The sequence below is a fragment of the Tamandua tetradactyla genome, chromosome 16, assembly GCF_023851605.1.
Source record: "Tamandua tetradactyla isolate mTamTet1 chromosome 16, mTamTet1.pri, whole genome shotgun sequence".
In the NCBI taxonomy this organism is placed as follows: Eukaryota; Metazoa; Chordata; class Mammalia; order Pilosa; family Myrmecophagidae; genus Tamandua; species Tamandua tetradactyla.
In genome coordinates, this window is record NC_135342.1 from 78527565 (window position 1) to 78550750 (window position 23186).

At 44.6% G+C, this 23186-nt stretch overlaps 1 pseudogene; it reads left to right on the forward strand.

Annotated features, from left to right (window-relative positions):
- Positions 1 to 15199: 15199 nt before the first annotated feature.
- LOC143660393 (eukaryotic translation initiation factor 3 subunit E pseudogene) lies at positions 15200 to 16579 on the forward strand (annotated as a pseudogene).
- The last annotated feature ends 6607 nt before the right edge of the window (positions 16580 to 23186 follow it).

A 23186-nucleotide genomic window follows, 5' to 3' on the forward strand; every position in this document is an offset into this window, starting at 1 on the left:
AGGAAAAAAAAAAGTATTTGCAAAGTCCCCTAGGGGAAGTGGGGAGAAATGAGGAAATAGTCAACTTCCCCATTTGGAGAGTTTTTTATATTCTCGCAAGCAGTGGGGACAACCAAATCAGTAGGCTGAGCCCTCAATCTTGGGGTTTGCCCCTATGTAGCTTATTCCTGTAAAGACAGGCGAAGCCTACCTAAAAGTAGGCCTAAGAATCACCCCCAGAGAACCCCTTTTATTGCTCAGGTGTGGCCTCTCTCTCTAAACCAGTTTGGCAGGGGAACTCACTGCCCTTCCCACTACATGACTCCCAGGGGTGTGGACCTTCCAGGCAATGTGGGACAGAGATCCTGGAGTGGCCGGGACCCAGCATCAAGGGATTGAGAAAACCTTCTTGACCAAAAGGGGAAGAGAGAAATGAGACAGAATAAAGTTTCAGTGGCTGAGAGATTTCAAACCGAGTCAAGAGGTTATCCTGGAGTTTATGCATACATTATATAGATATTCTTTTTTAGTTTATGATGTATAGGAGTGGCAGGAGGGAAGTACCTGAAACTGTCAAGCTGTGTTCTGGTAGCCTTGATTCTTGAAGATGATTGCATAAAGATAAAATTTTTATATAAAACCACACACACAGTGTGACTGTGTGATTGTGTAAACCTGTGTCTGATGCTCCTTTTATCCAGGGAATGAACAGACAAGTAGAAAAATATGGATAGAAAATAAGTAAATAATAAAGGGGGATAAGGGGTAAAATAAATTGGGTAGATTAAAATGCTAGTGGTCAGTGAGAGGGAGGGGTAGGGGGTATGGGGATGAGCTTTTTATTTTTTCTTTTTATTTCTTTTTCTGGAGTGATGCAAATATTCTTAAAATGATCATGGTGATGAATACACAACTACGTGATGATATTGTGAGCCACTGATTGTACACCATGTATGGGCTGTGTGTGTGTAAAGATTTGTCAATAAAAATATTTTTTTAAAAAAAGGACATCATTTCTTAGCTATGCTAACCTCCCTTCCACCCCAGGGCCTTTGCATATACTGTTTCAGTTGCCTGAAATGCTATTTTTCTGCCCCACTATCCTAACTCACCTGGATGACACCTGCCTATATTTACATCCCAGCTCAAATGTCACATCATCGAGGAGACTTTTTCCAATCTTTCAGACCTGGCCAAGTGGCCCTGTCTAATGCTTTCGTTTCAACCTGTCCTTACTTTTCAGAGCTTCTATCATGGTGTATACCCATGTAGTTGTTTGATCAATATCTTTCTCTCCCACCGGTGTGTAAGCACCAAGAAGGCAGGGACTTTGATTTGTTCACCACTGGCTTTCCAGTATCCTGGACCTTGCTTAGCACACACATACACACATGCAGACACGCTTTTATCTATTAGACAAGTGAATAAACTTGCCCCAGGTCACACGGTGTTTCGGTTTGCTAAAGCTGCTAGAATGCAATATACCAGAAATGGGTTGTCTTTTTCAGTGGGGTTTTATCAGGTTACAAATTTACTGTTCTTAGCCAACAAAATGTCCAAATTAACATATCAAGAGGAAGATACCTTCTCTGAAGAAAGGCTGCTGGTATCCAGGGTTCCTCTGTCCCTTGGGAGGGCACATGGTGATGTCTGCTGGTCCTTCTCTCCTGGCTCTGGTTTCTATGGCTCTCTCCAAAGTCTCGGCATTTCTCTCTGAGTATCCGTGGGTCCTCTGTTAGTGTCTCTAGGCATTTCTTTCTCTGCTGTCTCTCCAAACATCCCTGGATCTTTTATCCTCTCACAAAAGACTCCAGTAAAGGATTAAGACCCACCTCGAATGGGTTGGGTCTCATCTCCATGGAAACAACCTAATCTAAGTTCCCGCCACAGTGGGTCTCTCCCACGCGAGTGGATTAGAAGAACATGCCTTCCTAGGGGACCTGACAGCCCAAACAGGCACAGTTAGTGAGAGGCCAAGCCGGGGCTTGACCCAGATCTGCTGACCCTAGGTCAGTCCTCCTTAGATAGAGTCCTCCTCGCTCTATCTTATTGCCAGGTGTGAACAAATGTCAGTGACAAACAGGATAAAGGAAATCTTTTCTCCTTCTTTGGTGATAAAACTTTCCACTGTGTTACCAGGCAATGTTTCCTTGAACCTATACGAAAAAACAGGAGCCAGCACCACAGAGACAAACCCCTGTTTTTACCCTTTCTCTACCTCGAGAACATTAATAAATTAAAAATGTTCAAATAAATAGATGAACCAGGCAAGGAAGCTGTTGCTGAAGTTGGGGGAGGGGGCGGCTCAGGGGAGAAGCAGGCAGGAGAGTCCCAGTCCTGGGTCATCGGGTGCACTGCCACCAATGCAAAAGGAGAGAATGGAGACCCGGGAGGGTAAGTCCTGCCCCAAGCCACACAGCTGGTTAGTGGCGGAGCGACTCTCCTATTTCCAGACACATGCTCTTGCCTGCTTCTGCATTTCTGCAACCAGAGGTAGTAGGAGATTCCTGTTTGGGGCCCCAGAGGATGCTTTGTTCACACACACATACACACATGCACACACGCGTGCGCGCACACACACTGGCTCTGCCACCTCCTTCCGTCTCATTGCAGGAGAAGGGGCAGTGGGTGAGTGTCTATTAGTGTCTTATTTGGGGGTCCCCCAAAAGCAGGATTCGAGTGTAAGTAGTGTATTTGCAAGGTGAAAGGAACACTGGTATGGGAGTTGGAAAGTGAGACCAGGAAGGAAAGGAGCCGACAAAAGGGGTGCCATCAAGTCGGCCGCCACCGAGAGCCCTGGGGAGCTGGTGAAGGAACACGGCAGTGAGCGTCCTCTTACCTGGAGCTGAAGGACTCGGATGCCCACACCTGGCAGCCCATGGGTGAGGGCAGCTGGGGTGCCAGGGGCGGAAGGAGCCCAGGTGGGGTTAACTCCCTGGCACAGGTGCCAATCCCAGTGCCCGTGGCAGAGAACACTCTCAACATGGGCTGGCAGCTGGAAGTCAGCTGGTGGTCACCGAAGCGGCAAAGGCAAGGGACAGGCAGGGGCACCTACGGGTCCCCAGCTCGTGGTCGCGCACTTCACCACTAGCAGAGCTGAGGTTGTTTGCAGGTCTGTCCAGTTCCTCAAGTGGAAAGGACTCCAGGCGGGTCACCATGGGAGAGTGACACCGCACCTAACACTGGCCACTTCCAAGGAGGCAGGGGGAAGGGCAAAGGGCAAAGGGCAAGGCAATCTTTAAATGTTAAACACTTCTTTACTGTTTGTCATCTTATAACGTGCATATGTTCATTATTACTTTACAGTCCATTTCTTTAGCTGTTTAAACCCCAGCGTGTGACGTCTGAGTTCCTGTCATCTTTGCCACGTCCCCAGGGCAGTGGAGCTGCAGTGAGTGGCCCGGGAGAGGGCAGCTGGCCAAGGTCTTAGAGCGTGGCCTCCCTGGAGTTGCTGGGAAGGTGGGAAATCTGCTTCTAAAGGTGCATCTGGCCAGTTTTATTCTGCTCTTGCCCCAGCCTGGCCAAGGGGACAGCACTGCCGTGCTGGAAAAACCATCCAAGTTGACAGAGACCACGGGCCACCGCAGATGCTGGGTGCCGGTTGGGTTCTCGTCCAGGTGTTGACTTCCTTGAAGCTGGAATCTGCATACTCACCTCCAACAGGGACCCCACACTCTCAGGGGGCGGCTGGGCCACGTGATCTGCCTTGGCCAGTGGGATGCGAGTGGACGTGATGTGAAATCCCAGCTTGCAAAGTGTTTGCTTCCAACGCAAGAGGGATGTGTCCCTGCAGCCTCGGCCTTGCCATCGGGGCCCTGGGAGGAGACGGTGGAGCAGAGCCTTCCCAGGGTCGTAGGAGAGCAAGGAACAGCTGCTCGTTCCTGTATGTCCCTGATTTCATGTGCATGTGTCAATTTAATGATTAGCTAGTTGGTTGGTTAGTTATTGGTTATCTTTATTGCAGCAAAAGCCTGGCTAATCTAATAACTGCTGAGCGATCACCTTGGCTGATATAAAAGCTTCAATGGATGGTCCATTTTCCATGGGATTCTGGAAAGCCGTCATGTAACTGAGCCCCTTCCCCCTGGACACTCTGGTCCAAAGTTGGCCACTTGGCCAAAGCAGGCCAAACAGGATGCCTGGTAGGACATGGCTAACAGGCTGGGAAAGCCAGGCTCAGATTCCCAAACAACTACCAAAATAACTACCGCCCAAGCAGGGGCAGGACAGAGGCTTGTACCTGCCTCCTTTTCTGTGGGGAAAGTTTGCAGGACGATGAAGACTGAGCCATTTTACTCGCTAGGCCTAAATGGTCCCATGCTTTAGGGTCTACCAACTTTTTAGGACATAGAAACTTCCTAGAGATCTGGGAAGAAACAGGATTGATTCCAAACTACAGAAAATAGATTGCAAAGACTAATATGTACATAAATAAATTCTCCCCAGGATACAATCTGTGCTGGTTTGAAAGGATGCATGGACCCTAGAAAAGCCATATTTTAATCAAAATCCCATTTCATAAAGGTAGAACAAACACTATTCAATACTGTATGTTTGAAACTGCAATCAGATCATCTCCCTGGAGATGTGATTTAATCAAGAGTGGTTGTTAAACTGGATTAGGTGACGACATGTCTCCACCCATTTGGATGGGCCTTGTTTGTTAAGTTTCTGGAGTCCTATAAAAGAGGAAACATTTCGGAGAATGAAGGAGATTCAGAGAGAGCAGAGCAGAATGACACAGCCACGAGAAGCAGAGAGCCCACAAGTCAGCGACCTTTGTAGATAAAGAAGGAAAATGCCTCCCGGGGAGGTTCAGAAAACAGGAAGCCAGGAAAGAAAGCTAGCAGATGACGCCAGCTCGCCATGTGCCCTTCCAGGTGAGAGAGGAACCCTGACCGTGTTCACCATGTGCCTTCTCACTTGAGAGAGAAACCCTGAACTTCATCGGCCTCCTTGAACCAAGGTATCTTTCCCTGGATGCCTTAGACTGGACATTTCTACAGACTTGCTTTAACTGGGACATTTTCTCGGCCATGGAACTGTAAACTAGCAACTTATTAAATTCCCCTTTTGAAAGGCCATTCTGTTCCTGGTATATTGCATTCCGGCAGCTAGCAAACTACAACACCATCATACCAACTTCATGCAGAGCTGCAATTAACAGGCATAGAACTTCACTCCTCTTAAGAATAAGGTGCAGGTTTGTCTTATCAGGTCACAAAAATTCTCTACTAGGTAACTTCTGAGAAATCATAGCCAACTGTTAACTGAGTCACTTATACCATAAAGACCTTGATGGCAGATGCTACATAAAACCATAGGGGTGTCCTCGCACAAAGGAAGCAGTCTAGGGGAGCTGCTGAGGCTCAAGTGTGATTGCCTGGAGACGGTCACACATGTCTGTTCCAAATGTCAGTGAGCAGAATGAACTTACCCTTACTAATTTTCCAAAGCACTTACTCTGTGCCAGACATGTCCTAAGCACTCCACAATGAACTCAGTCTTCTCACAACCCTATGAGATAGCTGTACTTAGTGTCCATACTTTTCATATGAGGAAACTGTGGCCCAGAAAGACTAGGTGACTTGTTCAAGTTGGCACAGCCTGAAAGTGAATCCTGGGCTTTTTAATGGAGACTGCCCGACTCCACAATTTACATCTGTCCGCCCCATAGGCTGCTGCCTCTGGACGGCCTTGGAGACCTGAGATGCAGGCAGGAGCAGCTTCTCCTGAGCAGGGGAGTATTTGGAAGGTGTGGTGGATGCCTGGATGAAACCGGAGTTCCATTAGGAAGGAGGATGGAGCATGGATTCGAGTAGTTTCCAACAGGAGCCTCTCCATACTCCCTCCCTCCCACCTCCCCTTCCTTTTTCACTTCTCCTCTCATCTTCCTTTGCTTCGCAGTTGCTTTCACAAAATAGACAACTACAAATCCAGTAATTGCTTCTCACTCACCTCTGTCACCCTCGTCATCTCTTCAGCCCTTTCCCTCACTTTCCACTTTACTCTTTGATTTGCTTTATAAGATGACTCTTGCAATGTCATCCATAAATAGATTATGAGAGGAAAATCTTTTGTTTAAACAGAAATTCTAATTTTCTGAAAGGTGGTGAATAAACACCCTGGAATGCATTAGCAATTGGCAAATCTTGTTTGTTTAAAATCATGCTTCAATTTCTTTTTATAAGTAAAAGTAGCAGCTCTAATGTCCTTGCCAGAAGTCTCTCTGTGTCAAAGGCTTCATCTCACTATTTCAATTTGTGCTGCTCAAAAGATGATGAAAGTTTCCATGCAGGTGGGAAGATGCCTTTGAAGGGGACCTGGAAAACCTAGGCTTGTCCCAGGGGCACGGGTGGCTCTTCCCTTCCTTTATACTGCATTGGTCCAATCACTTCAAATGTATGTATTTTCAAGGACGAGAATAATTATAAATTGTCTTTACAAAGAAGAGGCAACACCTGTGGCCTGGGTGCCTCGACGGTGGAAGTGCCTTGACGGTGACTCAACCCACCCACTCTCCAAAACAGACTTTTCTTTCCAGCACCTCTTCCCAGATCCTGCTTGATCGACAAAGGACTTCCATCAGGTCCCTGTGGGAGGGGAGCCACTGAAGCCACCAGGACCAGCAGGAGCAAAGCAGGGAAGGAGGGCTATTGCAAGGGACAAACAGGTTTTGTGGAATCAAGGGTGATATAGCAAGTGACTGCTGCAGCCTAACACATCACCCCAAAACTTAATGGTATGAAACGGCCATGCTTTTGATACTCACGGGTTTTCTGGGTCAGGAATTTGGATGAGCACAGTGGGAAGGGTTAGCCTCTGGCCTGGGATGGCTGGACATGGCTGGAAGATGCAGAAGTTGGAGGTGTCTTCACTCACACCTCTCCTGTCTGGAGGTTGGTGCTGGCAGAAATCTGGGACCTCGGCCACAACTAGCCACAGTTGTGGAGCACCTGCTTTTGGCCTCTTCCTGTGACCTGGAAGCCGGGGTGTCTGCAAGGATGTGCTGCTCAGCAGCCCCCTCCACCACCACTGCAAGGAGGTTAGTTGTCCACGCCCCAGCCCCTCCGTGCTAAAATCAGTCCGAGGTTGCACCTGCCTCAGGCTGCTCCCAGCCATGATGGAATGTGCAGGAAATACTAAGGCAAGCCCATCCCTGGAAGACACAGCACTCAATGGACAGGCAGTGGTTGGAGGACTTCCTGGCACCCTGCCAGACCTTCCCCAAAGCTGCACTAGGAGGGAACCAACCCCCCTCTCCTTAGATGCGGGCGGCACTGCATCTTCCTTTTGGAGAGTACCGAATGGAAAGCGGGTGCAGGGCACCTTTACAGGAGAGAACCCTGACAGACGTGAGCTTGGCCAGGGCGCCCAGCTCAGCAGTGGCGGGAATAAGCCATGGTCATTGCACGGGCCCCTGATTTGATGTGGTGAGAAGGGCGCTGGCTAACACATCACCCCAAAACCAGATGAGATGGGTTCTCCCCAAACCAGAACCCATCTCATCATGAGGACAACTCAGACAAGTCCCAACAGAGGGGCCTGCTACGCAGTCTGGGGCAGCCCTTCTCACAACTGGCAAGGTTTTGAAAAACGAGGAGAGTTGGGAAAGTGTCCCAGCTGAGAGGAGCCTAAGGAAACATGACAGCCAAAGATACTGTGGGGTCCTGGGACAGAAAAAGGGCATTCGGGGGAAACAAAGAAATCTGAATAAAGCATGGATTGCAGTTAATAGTATTGCATTGGTATCGGTGCCTTAATTGTAACAAACATGCCCTACCAATGTGAGATATTAATACAGGGGAAACTGGGTAAGGGATATATGGGAAGTCTCTATACTGCCTTCTCAATCTGTTGTAAATCTAAAACCGTTCTTAAAAAAAATAAAACCTATTAATAAAATAATAACTGCACCGTGGTCAAAGATGCTTCAGCAAACCTCCCTTCCTTCCTTGCCTCTCTTTTCCTCAGAGTCAGACCAGTATCTTGCCCTCGCAGCTCTCCCATCCTCTTCCAGCTCCTTTCCCATCTGCATTTCTCCTCCTGGATTGATTGCATGTCCAATCCCATCTCGGCATCTGCTTCTCGGCTGCCCCAGCCTAACAGAGCAGCCTCGTGGAATGGGACTTCCTCCACGGTGGCTTGGAGCTTAGAAAGCAGGTGTCCCTGCCACCAGACAGAAGCTGCATGACTCTTTCTGATCTGGCGTTAGAAATCACATAGCATCACTTTTGCCTCATTCTCTCGGCTACACATCGAGTCCAAAGCTCTCCTAGATTCAAAGGAAAGGGGCATAGACTCTGCCTCTCGGTCGGAGGAAACTCAAGTTTATCTTGCAGAAGAGCTTCTGGCATGGGAGATGATTTTTTGCTTAATTTTTAAAACTTTTTTATTGTGAGATATAACATATATACAAAAAAGCAATAAATTTCCAATAAATTTTAACATGTAATTATAGAACAGATTCTGAAGTTTGGTATGGGTTACAGTTCCACGATTTTTTGTTTTTCTTTCCAGCTGCTCCAAGGCCCTGGAAACCAACAGAAATATCAATATAATGACGCAGCAGTCACACTCATTTGTTAAATCTTGTCTTCTCTGTTATACTCTTGCTTCTCTTTAAACAACATATAGACATAAAAGCAATACATCTCAAAGCATATCTCAACAATTAAGTTGTAGAGAAGATTTGAGAGTTTGGTACGGGTGCAATTCCACAATTTTAGGGATTTTTTTGTTGTTTTGTTTGGTTTTTTTATTTTTAACTTTTTTATTGTATAGTAAAACATATATACAAAGCAAAGAAAGAAAAAAGCAATAGTTTTCAAAGCACTCTTCAACAGGTAGTTACAGGACAGATCCCAGAGTTCCCAGAGTTTGTCATGGGCTACCATATAATCCTCTCATATTTTTCCTTCTGGCTGCTTCAGAATATAGGAGGCTAGAGGGCTTAAATATTTTTTTATCATCACAATTGACTTTTTTTCCTTCTTTTTTTGTGCAAAATAACACATATACAAAAAAGCTATAAATTTCCAAGGACAGCACCACAATTAGTTGTAGAACATATTGCAGAGTTTGACATGGGCTACAATTCCACAGTTTTAGGTTTTTACTTCTAGCTGCCCTAAAATAATGGAGAGTAAAAGATATCAATTTAATGATTCAGCATTCATATTCATTTGTTAAATTCTATCTTCTCTGTATAATTCCATCATCACCTTTGATCTTTCCATATCTATCTTCGGGGTTGTTTGGGCTATGGTCATTCTAAATGTTTCATATTGGAAGGGTCTGTCATTAATATGGGGTAAGGAGATGGAACTATCTGATGTTCCAGAGAGACTGGGCTAGGTTTCAAGACTTATCTGGACCAGAGACCCATCTGGAGGTTGCAGGTTTCTGGAAAGTTACTCTAGTGCCTGGAATCCTTGTGGAATCTTATATATTACCCTAGGTGTTCTTTAGGATTGGCTGGAATGGTCCTGATTGGGGGTTGGCAGGTTGTGACAGGTAGCAAAGTCTACCTGAAGCTTGCATAAGAGCAACCTCCAGAGTAGCCTCTCAACTCTATCTGAAGTCTCTCTGCCACTGATACTTTATTAATTACACTTCTTTTCCTTCTTTTGGTCTGGATGAAATTGTTGACTCCATGGTGCCAGGTCTGGATTCATCCCCGGGAGTCATCTCCCACATCACCAGGGAGATGGGAGATCAATTTTGAAGCCCCCTGTGGGAGACACAACCTGCCACAGGTCAGAACACAATTGGGAGGGTTGCCAGATGAAATGCAATGCACTATTTGGACAAACTTACACTGAACATTTTTTGTTTATCTGAAATGCAAATTTCACTGGGCATCCTGTATTTGTAATGATTACATCTGGCAAATCTAGCTGGGCATCTAGGAAGGAATAGCACGGGGGCTGGATGCTAGGGGGAGTCTATCACACACTCTGTCTCTCTTTGCTTTTCCCTGCTCCTCGACTTTGTGGGCCGTCCTCAAGTGGAGCCCATTGGCCGTCCACAGTGCCTAGCTCCCTTCTAGCCACAAAAGTCCCCTGACTTTCTCTTTCTCTCTTCCTTTCCGTTCCTTCTTAAATGGCCTCCAGGTCTTGCACTGTCCCGGTGACGTGCCTTTGAAGGCACACCAGTTTGGCAATGTTGAACTCAGAGCCAAAGGCAGCTCTCTATCTGGGATCGGTTTACCAAAGAATGGCAATAATGAAAGAAAACGACACCTTACCCTATTTGGGTGCATTCTCTGCACCCTACACATTTCTAAGACTTTATAAGAATTAAACTCACTCAATTCTTACAGTGCCCTGTTGCGTGCTTCCCTTTACAGCTGAGGAAACTGAGGCTCGGGAGGGTGAAGGTCTTACCTAAGGACTGAGTACTGGCAAATGTCAAGTCGGGAACCAGCCCACTGTGCCTCATTGCCTCCCACGGTGATGTTGCCTTCCTCTGAGGTGGCCACTGAACCTCTAGAAAAAACCCGGTTTTGTGAGCGGGTGCTTAGCAGGCAGGTTACCCAGCGTGCATGAGATGCTGTGTCAGCTAAAATTCTAGAGACTTCTTCATGTGAATGATTATTAAACCATTTCTCCCTCTTTCTGGTACTTCATGCATGAGATTTGCACTCATCTAATACCATTGCTACATTTCTGGAAGCCAACTGGAGAATTTTACTCTCTTTCTTCTTCATGTGACTTCAGCTTGGTATTCCTGATTGCTGAAATAATTTCACAACTCACTTTGCGGTCTAGTGCAGCAGTTGAGAAAATGGATGAAGACTCCCTGAGATGAACCCATTGCTCTGCCATTTCTTCGCTCTCTGACCTTGAGAAAATGACTTTCCCTCTCTCCTCTCAGTTTCCACATCTGTAAAGTGGGGTACTAATACTCTCTCTCAAATACCCTTGCTGGAAGGACTAAGTGAGCTAATAATATATGAGGACTTGAGCAGTGCCTGGCACTGGGTTAGCACCCAACAAGGGCTGTCTTATCCCCAGCAAACTTGCCTGGCCTACACAGCTTCTGTGTTTTTGCACCAGTTGTGGACATAAGATTTTAAGAGGGAACACCAAGTGCAGTTCCTACAGCAACTCACAGGAAGTCTCTCTCCAAACTGGCACAATCTGTCACAATTTCGATCCAGTTCCATTGTTACCATCCAGCCAATGTATTTACAATTGGTCCATAAGAAAAACTTAACAAAGGGATTACATGAAAACAAGATGAGACACCCAACTGAGAAGCCAATATAATTCTTCTAAGTGCAGTTCACACATTCCAATTCTCCATCAATCAAATCCCAGCTCATGTCAATACTGTTTCCATCAGCCATTCCCAGCCTTCTCTCTGTGGTGACATACATGATCAAGGAGGACCCATACAAAACCCTCTCCAATGGGTGTACCTGGAATGAATCATGAATGCTGAAAACTCCAGGCACGCTGGCCTGGACTCCACTGCTTCCTCTCCTGCTAATTCCCGCTGGCGTTTCAACACATCATGGCTAAGGGATACACATTTCCAGAGTGTTCCTGACATCTGCACCAGGCCACCAATGGTTCACAACTTTTTTCATAATGAAATGTAGAATTCAAAAATCATCGAACATGTCCCCAAATCCATGCGTTTCTTCTCTCATCCCATGTTTATTGAGCATGTACCATGGCAAGGTTCTGAGCATGCAGCAAAGAGTCCCCACTCTACACACACAGGAAAAGCAGAAATTACAAATGCCAAATGTTGGTGAGGATGTGGAGCAATTGAAATGCTTAGATATTGCTAGAGGGGATGTAAAATGGTTCTTTGGGAATCAGTCTGGCAGTGTCTTATGAAGTTAACATACTGCCCTATGACCTAGCAATGCCACACCCGGGTATTTACCCAAGAGAAATGAGTATGCATATGAGCAAGTATACTTGATAAGAACGTTCAAATCAGTTTTATTCATAATAGTTCCAAACTGAAAGCAATATAAATGTCCATCAATTGGAGAATGGATTTTAAAATAATGTGATATATTCAGACAATGGGATACTACTCAACAATAAAAGGGACTAATTATGATATACCGATATGATGTATTGCTAATTGAATCAAACACACATTACTGAACAAAAGGAGCCAGACACAAAATATGTCCTGTATGAGTCCATTTATAAAAGTTCAAAACCAGGCAAGCCAAATCTGTGGTGATAGAAGTAAGAATGGCAGTTGCCTCTGGGTGGTGAGGGGGCTGTAGACTGCAAAACAGTGCAAGGGGGTTTCCTGGAGGAATGCAAGTTTCAATGTCTGGATTGGGATATGGCTATGCAAGTGACCACATTTCTCAAAATCCATAAAACTGTTCCTGTATTAGGATGTGTGCATTTTACCATAAGTAAATTACATTCAATGAAAGAACCTTAGGAGTGTTTCCAAAGATAAAAGACAGACACTGTCCCTAGTGGAGAAAAATAAAATGGTAGACCAAGAATTGTGTAATTTATTATTCAAGTGCTACTGTGGTGAGGGTTACATGAAAGTACAGGGTGCTTGGAGAGTGTGGAAGGGGACTTTACATGCTTTGGTGGGAGGACACATAGGAAGATTTTACCAGGAAGCTATAAGAGTTGGCTGGGCAAAGAAGGCGCACACAGCAAAGTGATGGCTATGCAGGAAGGTTCTTGGCAGGAGGTACAGTTGAAGCTTCTAGCAACTCAGAGAAGCCCTCTGTGACTGGAGTCTGGAGATAGAGAATGCCTTGATAAAAAGCTGGTGCACTTATCTGGGGACAGATGAAGGACCATGTCAGAACTTATCCTAAGAGACCCAGGAAGCCATTGCGAAGTTTTAAGTTGAGAAGCAACATGTTAAGATTTGTGTTTTGTATAACCTTCTCCAGTTATGGGGTGGAGAAAGGATGGGCTCCACATATAACAGGCAAGTGCTCCTCTGGAAGTAAGAGAAAACCAAAATTCCAACCCGTTTAAGGAATAAAGAATCGTATCTCACATTTCATGGAGTACAGGCTGGTATGTCTGGGCACTAGAACCAATTCTCTTTAATTTAATGGGCATTGGCCCTGCCTCAAATATGTTGGCTTCATCCTCAGGTGATGACAAGATGACTGCCACAGTTCCAGGCATCACATCTGGGCACAACCGGGTCCAAAGGAAAAAAGACCAATGCCTCCAGTAACTCTTTTTCAGGAATGAGAAAACTATTCCCAAAAGTTTCCTGGGAGAATTATTCCTTATGGCTCATTCATCAGAATGGGATCACATGCTGACACCTACCTGATCACTGCTAGGAAGATGAGGTTACAATAATTGACTTAGGCTATCCAAGGTCTACCCACCCCTCTCCCATTAGAGATGGTGGCACCATCCTTCCTTGAGTTCTTGGGTGTTCTTAGCAAGGAGGCCTCACCAGATGGTTTCCAGTTAGGTACCAAAACATGGCTGCCACTCAGAGCGAGAGTGGATGCCTAAAGACCAATAAAAGGCTCCTGCAAGCGTCAAACAAGAGATGATGGTACCTCGGACTAGCAAAGCCATTGGGTGAACTGCGTGAATCAGATGTATATTAAAAATCCAGTGTTCTTGATACATAGGATTGATGGGTTGGCTAGCTTAGTGCACGTGATAAATTCTTCATGTGGATTAAATACATGGTGTTTTCCTAAATTTGATTTCCTAGTAATCACATCCCCAAAACCACTGCAGAAAACATTATTCTACTGTAAATGTGAGCCTTCAGAGAGAGGTGTCAGCATTCTCTACTAACAACATCGTACGAATTTTCATAATAAGGACCAAATTTAACTAGAAATATTTTTCTATCCCCACCATATGTCCCAGTTCTGAGCACTTAGAATCTATTCAACCCAGGTAGTCATTTTAAAAGAAAACAAACAAACATTGTAGTCAATCAATTCCATGTTTAATAAAATTATGCCACTTAAGACTTCAACTTGATTAAATTTCAAATAAAAACATCTAGGCATAAAGTAAACCATAATGGCTTTTATTCAACCTGCTCCCATTCAAAAGCCAGGTTCAGAGTCATTCTTTTCAAAAACATCTTCTGAAATGAGAAAGCCTGCATTTATCAGCATATGTATTGCCATCTATCTTGATGAATTCAGTGAGTAGAACATGCTCACATTTACTCAGCTGTAAAGGAAAGGTGCTGTGCCCATTTGTATTATTACCTCAAGAGGAATTTTATGATGAATTAGTCCAAGACAAATCATGGATTCCCCGTTCATATATGCTGTGATTCTGACCCGAGCCTTGTAAGTAGTTTCAAATTGCCTTAAACGCTTACTTTGATATCCTTCGAAGCCGTACATTCTGCTATAAACCTTAAACTTCATTTGGAGGCAATCTAGTCCTCAATTTATCCACAAACTTTTAAAGAAAACTGGGCAATTTCCCTAATTACTCCTGAAATGTGAAATGGTGTCTAATAAACATGACCACTTCAAAAGTGACAAGGATATATACACCAGAAATTAGGATGATCAAATTCAAACTAACTCAACAATGAGAGATTGGGTCGGGAGTTGTTTTTTGCTGTTACTTTTGCCCTTGAGATTGTTAAAAATTTTATTGATTGATAATATCTTATATTGGCCAAAGCGTGGGTACTCCCGTAATATGTGGATAAGATGGAAATTGGTACCGGCTTATTGGAAGATGTTGGGGGAGAAGCTATGGAATTGTTTTGTGTACACATGCTATTTGTGATGGCAACTTTGTCTCTAGATATTAGACTAGAGGAAGACTTGGCCAAGTGCACAGAAGGGCAAGAACTGGGAAGCTTTTAATAGGACACAATCATTAACAACTTAAAGTCCATCAAGATTTAAATGGTTGTGCCTCTGCATACCATGAAATGCCAATACTGATGAGGAAAGGTCACTGAGACATGTTGTTGGATGGGAAAAAAAATGTGGGGAGAAAAGGAATCAAACCTGAACTCACTTTAGAAAATTTCCTAATTTTTCTAATTCTGAGTACATATTTAGGTAGATGCTTAGAAAATAGCCTGGAACCATCAATCTAGTAGCTGCTCAAAGGTTAGAACAAGTGATTAAATTTACACACCAAAAAATTTTACTTTTTTTTTTATTCCACTATTTAGCCCTTGTCTTTCTTACTTTGTTCGTGGAATTTAAATAAAACTGTCTTTTAAAAGTTGTGAGTGAGCCTTTTCCTTGACAAGATGGCGGCGTACGACTTGACTACTCGCATCGCGCACTTTTTGGATCGGCATCTAGTTTTTCCGCTGCTGGAGTTTCTTTCCGTGAAGGAGATATATAATGAAAAAGAATTACTGCAAGGGAAACTGGACCTTCTTAGTGATACCAACATGATAGACTTTGCTATGGGTGTATATAAAAACCTTTATTCTGATGATATTCCTCATGCTTTGAGAGAAAGAAGAACCACAGTTGTTGTACAACTGAAACAGCTTCAGGCCGAAACAGAACCAATTGTGAAGATGTTTGAAGATCCAGAAACTACAAGGCAAATGCAGTCAACCAGGGATGGTCGGATGCTGTTTGACTACCTGGCAGACAAACATGGTTTTAGGCAGGAATATTTAGATACACTCTACAGGTATGCAAAATTCCAGTACGAATGTGGGAATTACTCAGGAGCAGCAGAGTATCTTTACTTTTTTAGAGTGTTGGTTCCAGCATCGGATAGAAATGCTTTGAGTTCACTCTGGGGAAAACTGACCTCTGAAATCTTAATGCAGAACTGGGATGCAGCCATGGAAGACCTTACACGTTTAAAAGAGACCATAGATAATAATTCTGTGAGTTCTCTGCTCCAGTCTCTTCAGCAGCGAACGTGGCTCATTCACCGGTCTCTGTTTGTTTTCTTCAACCATCCCAAAGGCCGCGATAATATTATTGATCTCTTCCTTTACCAACCACAGTATCTCAATGCAATCCAGACAATGTGTCCTCATATTCTCCGCTATTTGACTACAGCTGTTATAACAAACAAAGATGTTCGAAAACGCAGACGAGTGCTGAAAGATCTAGTTCAAGTTATTCAGCAGGAGTCTTACACATATAAAGATCCAATTACAGAGTTTGTTGAATGCTTTATGTTAACTTTGACTTTGATGGGGCTCAGAAAAAGCTAAGAGAATGTGAATCAGTTCTTGTGAATGACTTCTTCTTGGTGGCTTGTCTGGAGGATTTCATTGAAAATGCTTGCCTCTTTATAGTCGAGACTTTTTGTCGTATCCGCCAGTGTATCAGCATTAACATGTTGGCAGATAAACTGAACATGACTCCAGAAGAAGCTGAAAGGTGGATTGTGAATTTGATTAGAAATGCAAGACTGGATGCCAAAACTGATTCTACATTAGGTCACGTGGTTCTGGGTAACAATGCAGTCTCACCCTATCAACAAGTGATTGAAAAGACCAAAAGCCTTTCCTTTAGAAGCCGGGTGTTGGCCATGAATACTGAGAAGAAACTTAATCAAAATAGTAGATCAGAGGCTCCGAACCAGGCAACTCAGGACTCTGGCTTCTACTGAAGAAATGCAACCAAAAAAAAAAAAAAGGAAAGAAAAAGCTGTGAAAGAAAGATGAAATAAAAAACTATTACATAAGTATGATGTACATTTTAGAAACAACATATTGATTATAAATTTTGGAAAAATTTGAATAAAATTGACTTTCATTAAAAAAAAAAAAGTTGTGAGTGATTTTCCTGAGTTGAGGTGAAGACTCCACAATGTTGCAGGTCGGTGCCCCACCTAAGGGGCCCCTGCTGCTTCTAGCCCGCCCAGCTCCTTCCCCTCCCCACGCCAGAGTCACACGGGGGTGGACGCAACACACTCCCTCTCGCTTTGTGCACGGAAGCCTTTGTCTTCTCTCCGCCTGCCCCGCGCCCCGCGCCCCGCCTCTCTCCCTGGCTACATCTAAGGGCGTTTGGACGTCCACTGTATGGAGAAGCCTGCCATTACATCCCCAGGAAAGGGACATCACCCAGCGACATGCACCCCGACAACACCGGAACGCACAACACAACCACGCTGGACAGCCACGTGTGTGATCACGTTATACTGCCAAACATTCCAACACACTGGAAGTAACGTGCGTGTGCTTGTGCGCACACCACCCAGATTTCTTTCTTCCTCTCTGTGAGACTCCAAAAGTTATTCAACCTCCTTGGGCTTCTGAGCCTTGATATTAAAAAATGGAGCTCATACTGTTGCCTTATAAGGTCCCTATGAGGATTAAATCTTTTTTTAAAAAAAAAATATTTTTATTGGCAAATCTTCACACACATACAGTCCGTACATAGTGTACAATCAATGGCTCACAACATCATGACATAGTTGTGTATTCATCACTACGATCATTTTTAGAACGTTTGCATCGCTCCAGAAGAAGAAATAAAAAGAAAAAACTCATACATGCCATACCCCTTACCCTCCTTCTCATTGGCCACTAATATTTCCATCTACTCATTTATTTTATCCCTTATTCCCCCTATTATTTATTTATTTTTTATACATACATTTTACTCATCTGTCCATACTCTGGATAAAAGGAGCATCAGAGACGAGGTTTTCACAATCACACAGTCACGTTGTAAGTTATATCTTTATACAATCGTCTTCATGAATCAAGGTACAGGAACACAGCTCAACAGTTTCAGGTACTTCCCTCCAGCCACTCCAACACACCATAAACTAAAAAGGGAAATCTATACACTGCATAAGAATAACCTCCAGGATAACCTCAGCTGCTGAAACTTTACTTTGTCTCATTTCTCTCTTCCCCTTTTTCAGCCAAGAAGGCTTTCTCAATCCCTTGATGCTGGGTCCCAGTTCATCCCGGGAGTTCCGTCCCACATTGCCAGGGAGATGTATACCCCGGGAGTCATGTCCCACATGAGGGGTAGGGCATGAGTTCACCTGCCGAGTTGGCTTAGAGAGAGAGAGACTACATCTGAGCAACAAAAGAGGTTCTCTGGGGGTGACTTTTAGGCACAATTTTAAGTAGGCTTAGCCTAGCCCTTGCAGGAATAAGTTTCCTAGGGCTAAACCTCAAGATTGAGGGCTCGGCCTATTGATTTGGTTGTCCCCCGCTTCTTGTGAGAATATCAGAAATTCTCCAAGTGGAGAGGTTGAATATTTCCACCTTTCTCCCCAGGCCTCCCAGGGGACTTTGGAAATACTTCATTGTTCACTGCCCACATTACTCTGGGATATATCGGGGCATCACACTAACCTGGACAAACCAACAATATCTCATGCCCTAAATTCCACGTACTTATGATATCAACTAAACTGACTACATAAGTTAAATTAGGTAATGTGCTACCCAAAATATAAATTTTGCACCAAATAAACATGTCTCCCTTTGGTCTCACACAGAAGATGAAGCTCTAAAATATGGACAATAGCATCATTTATCCTGCGTTCTGGTCTACCCCAGCCCTATCCAGATCAGCTTCATTCATATCTCTAGTCGGAGTCTGAACCCTTTTTCAACTTTTTAGACAATTCCTGTATCGGTACTGCTGATTTTCATAGCTTCAAAGCACTAACTCAATTATGAGGATTAAATTCTCAATTAAATCTCTTAATGCATAGAAACCATTTAGAATAGTGCCTGGCAGTTTTGTACTGTTAGAACTCAAATGTGAGCCATCATCATGAGCTTTTATTACTAGGCTGTAAGCTCTTTGAGGGCAGTAGCCCTATCCAGCTCATTCTCTCTGTTGGATTGTGAGATATGGCCCCTAATTCCTCCCCTCCAGGTTTGCGTGTCCCTTTGTAATGAGATCCTGCCTTCCTCCCACCAAGAGATAGGGTTCTCTTCCCCCACTCCCCAAATCTGAGGTGCCCCGTGCCCCCAGCTTGCTTTAACCAATAAAATGCTACAGACATGGCATGATGAGATCTCTGAGGCTAGACTTCAGCAGTCTTTGCAGATTCACGTTCATTCTTTTGGAACGCTGCCTTCCAAGGAAGGCGTTCTGTTTTCCATTCCTGGTACAGGCTGTCCCAAGGAGATGATCAATAAGTATTTGTTGAATGAATGAATGAATCCATGAGAGGAAGGAAGGAAGGGAGGATGGAGAGAGGAAGGAAGAAGGGGAGTGGGGAAGGGAGGGAGGATAAGAGGAACAAGTCCAACCTTTTTATTCTGTTGAAAAGATTAATTCCACAGAGTACGGGATCAAGCCATAACAATCATGATCTCTTTTTAATTGCTGATTTTATACACTATGTGCTTAGAAAGAAAAATGTATCTGTGCATAGTCATCTAATCGCATTAGAACAACTTGTCATGGCTTCTCTATGGATAGTAAAAGAACATCCAAATTTCAGCTCCAGGTCCCCTGACAGCTTTAGAAACTAGGACGTCCATTAGCACATTTCAGAAATTACATTCAAACTGGTTATCTTTGCTATTAATAACGCTGATATTTCTCCTTCCCTCCATCACAGATTTTAAAAATGCCATTTGGGGAACACTGACAATATTTGAGCTCTGTGGAATTATTTAGTTTATCTCTATCACATACAACAGAAATCTTAATTTTCCAATTGTATTAAGCTCTTCTTATACCCAAGGCAAAACAGAAGGCAAAAATCCTCAAAGTCATTGAGTTGTGTTCATGTGTTGGGCTTGACAGATTTCAGTCTTAAAACAGAGTTGAGAAGGCAAGACAGATTAATTAATTCAAATGCCACAATTGTAATGATCTAATTTGCTTTACTCCCCAGTGTTTTTAATTCAATCAATGGTTACATATTTTTAATCAAAGGAAGAGCTTTATTTTTTCTTTCATGGAACTATTCTGTCATTAAGCCACCCTTCTCTAAACTTAATTTAAAACAGTGAACTCAGATATATGCATATCTCTGTTTTACATCATAATCATAAATTTTATACATTTTTAACTTTTTGTTATACAACATTCAAAACTCAGAAGATAGCTTCTGTTCTTCTGCTCCTTCTTTCATTCATCTTTTCTTGAAAAAATATTTATGAGACATAATATATGTCAAGTACTATGTAAGTTCTGTTAGATATTTAGACATTTAGAAATTATAGATAAATAATTGTAGCCAATATAATAAATGCTATGATAAGATGTAAACTATATGCCCATTTGCACATGGGTGTTATGGCAGCAGTGTTCCTGATCCATAATGAATGGAGGTGGCCTAAGGGTACAATGGAATGAAAGGGGGAACTTTGGTGTCTACATACAATGGACTGCCAAATGGTAGTCCAAATGGACTACTGAGCAGAGACAAGAAGGAATGATGTTGTGAGGTATGGAACTAGGTAAATGAACCCTAAGGACTGTATATTGAATGAAATGTTGGAAACAAAAAGACAAATATTATCACGCCTCAATCGTGTGGACTAACCATAATATGAAAACTTGGTGAACAGAAGTCAAGAACATGGGTTATTAGCTTGGGGCCTGTTGTAAAGGGTTCTTGATTGTAAGTTCCTACAGCAGTCACTTATATTCAGGAGGTGTAACTGTTATTTCTAAATTCTGAGATACTGAGCTGTTTGCTTATAACCTGGTCGTTCCCAGAAGCTTCGGGTATTTATGTGACACCGGAGACTCAGAGTTAGAGCCCTGAAAATATGAAAGTCAGAAGTACCCCATACAGGAACTTTTTAAAAAGTTGAAATAGTGATCAGACTTCTAGTAGAGATATGAATGAAGCTGAACTGGATAGGACTAAGATATATCAGAAGACTGAGTAAAGGATGATATCATCTATATTTTAAAACTTCAACTTCAGTGTGAGGCCGAAGGAAGAGATGTTTATTTGGTGCAGAATTTATATTTTGGGTAGTACATTTCCTAATGTAACTTGAATGGTCAGTTTAGTTGAACACCATAAGTACATGGAATCTTGAATAAGGTGTGAGATTTTGTTGGTTTGTCCAGGTTAGTGTGATGCCAAAAAAAATCCCAGAGTAATTTGGGCAAGAATAAAAAAGTATTTGCAAAGTCCCCTTGTGTGGAGAGCCGCCTCCCGGGTCAGGCCTAGTGGACGCGCTGCAGCCTGCTCTAAAGCTCCCCCCGCCCATCGAGTGAGCCAAGATGGCGCCCACATCCTGCTTCCGCGTATGACACACACGCCCACCAACCCGATCTACCAATCACCCTCTTAGACGCGGCAACAACCTATTGGGCTTGAATTATGTATATAAGGTATTACCCGGACGAGGCGGGGGAACGACCCACAAGGAGCCGTGCCTGACGGCCGCACAGAGGTCGCTCCCCCGCGGGATGTATTCACCCGGTCGGGGAAAGTTATAGATAATGCAAGCTTAGACCCAGTAAAGATTTGTACTTACAACTGCTGCGTATTCTGGACTCGTTTTCTACCGCCAGGACCGGTTTGTCTGCGTCTCTTTCTCTCTCCCCCTCTTCTTGTCGTACCCTCCGCCGGCCGGGGGCCCGACGTTGAGCGAGGAGACACGGACAAGTGGTGGCCCGTACGGGGCACCTCCCTTTGCATCCGCGAGCTGATGAGGACGTGCCTCCGGAGTCTGTGGTTGTCTTTCCGCGCCTGATCATCGCGGAGAGGTAAGTACTTTTTCTTTACGTGGAAACTAAGGGCCGCGGGTTTTCAGGCAGCCCCGGTGACTCGGGAGAGCTCCCCGAGTGGTTAAGAGACAGCGCCGACTGCAATCATGGGGCAGTCCGAAAGCTCACCCCTGTTAGCTCCGCTAATGACCCTCTTGAAACGGCGGGGCCTCTCAGTTAAGAAAAGTTCTCTCCTAAGGTTCCTTGATGATGTTACAGTTTTTGCCCCCTGGTTCGCCCAGACTGGGAGCCTTAGTTTGCCCTCCTGGATAAAGCTTGGCCACGACATGGACCGAGCGCGCCGGACGGGCCTATGTCTGGACCCAATCCTAGTTCCCGTTTGGGAGGCTGTTCGCGCTTGTCTTGAGGCAGAGGCTGCCACGGGCCTCGGCCCGTCCCTCGTCCTGCAGCAGGCACGGGGCGCGCTTCGGGAAACTCAATCAGTTTTGTCTGCGGATGGCTCCTGTAAAGGGGAGCCGCCAATCCGTGAACGGCCAGAGTCCAGCGATGGTTCGGACACCTCTGACTCTGAGTCGGATGATGATCAGAATGAGGGTGTGGACGAACCTCCGCTGATCGATTGGGAGAGGCCCCCTGCCTCACCCACGCAGCCCTCTGCCCCGCCAATGAGTACGCGGCGGTTTTCGGCGAGTGGTCACGGCGATCCCGCCAAAAAACCTCACCGAGGGCTCCCCCTGGTGGCCGAATCAGGCTGCACTGGCCCGCCCTTGCACAGCCCAGAGTTCCCTGGAAGCTGGGTAGGGGAGGGGCAGCCACAGCTGTATCCCCCACCTGCGTACGCAGGCCCTCAGGACTCCATCTCATTAAGCAGTGGTAAAAGGCATTTCTGGAAATGGACCCCTTCATTTACCTTTAGACCTTTCGGAGTTCTAGGCGGATACCAGCCGCTTAAATCAGAACCAGACTCAGAAATGTATCCGGTTATCATCAATCCCCAAGGTGGTAATCAGCATGAATCCTATGATTATAAAGTTCTGAGGGAATTGAGGCAAGCCGTCCATCAATATGGCCCCAATGCTCCTTTTACGTTAAATTTAGTTGAAAATCTTGCCACCCTAAACCACACGCCCGCAGATATATACCAGCTAGCCCGTGCTTGTTTGCCACCGGGTCGGTATATAGACTGGAAGGCCTGGTTTGAAGAGCTAGCTGAAGAGCAAGCCGCGAAAAACGCCGCGGTTAGACGTGGCGCCTGGAATGCGGACATGCTCCTAGGGAAAGGGCCCCACTCCCAAAATCAAACAGGGTTCCCTATAGAAGTCTATGGGCAGATCTTCCGCTGCTTCATAGGCGCCTGGAAGAAATTAACGAGCCAGGGAGAAGCTCAAGCATCTCTCAGTAACATACACCAGGGCCCCACTGAACCATTTGTCGAGTTCGTAGCTAGGATGCAAAACACAGCAGAAAGGATTTTCACCGACCCAGGGATAGCAGAAACTGTAGTCAAACAAATGATATTTGAACAATGCAACAAAGACTGCAAGGTAATCCTAGTGCAGAACAAGGGTAAAAGCCTAACCGATTGGGTTCGTTTATGCAGGGACGCTGGCAGCCCACTAACTAGTACAACTCT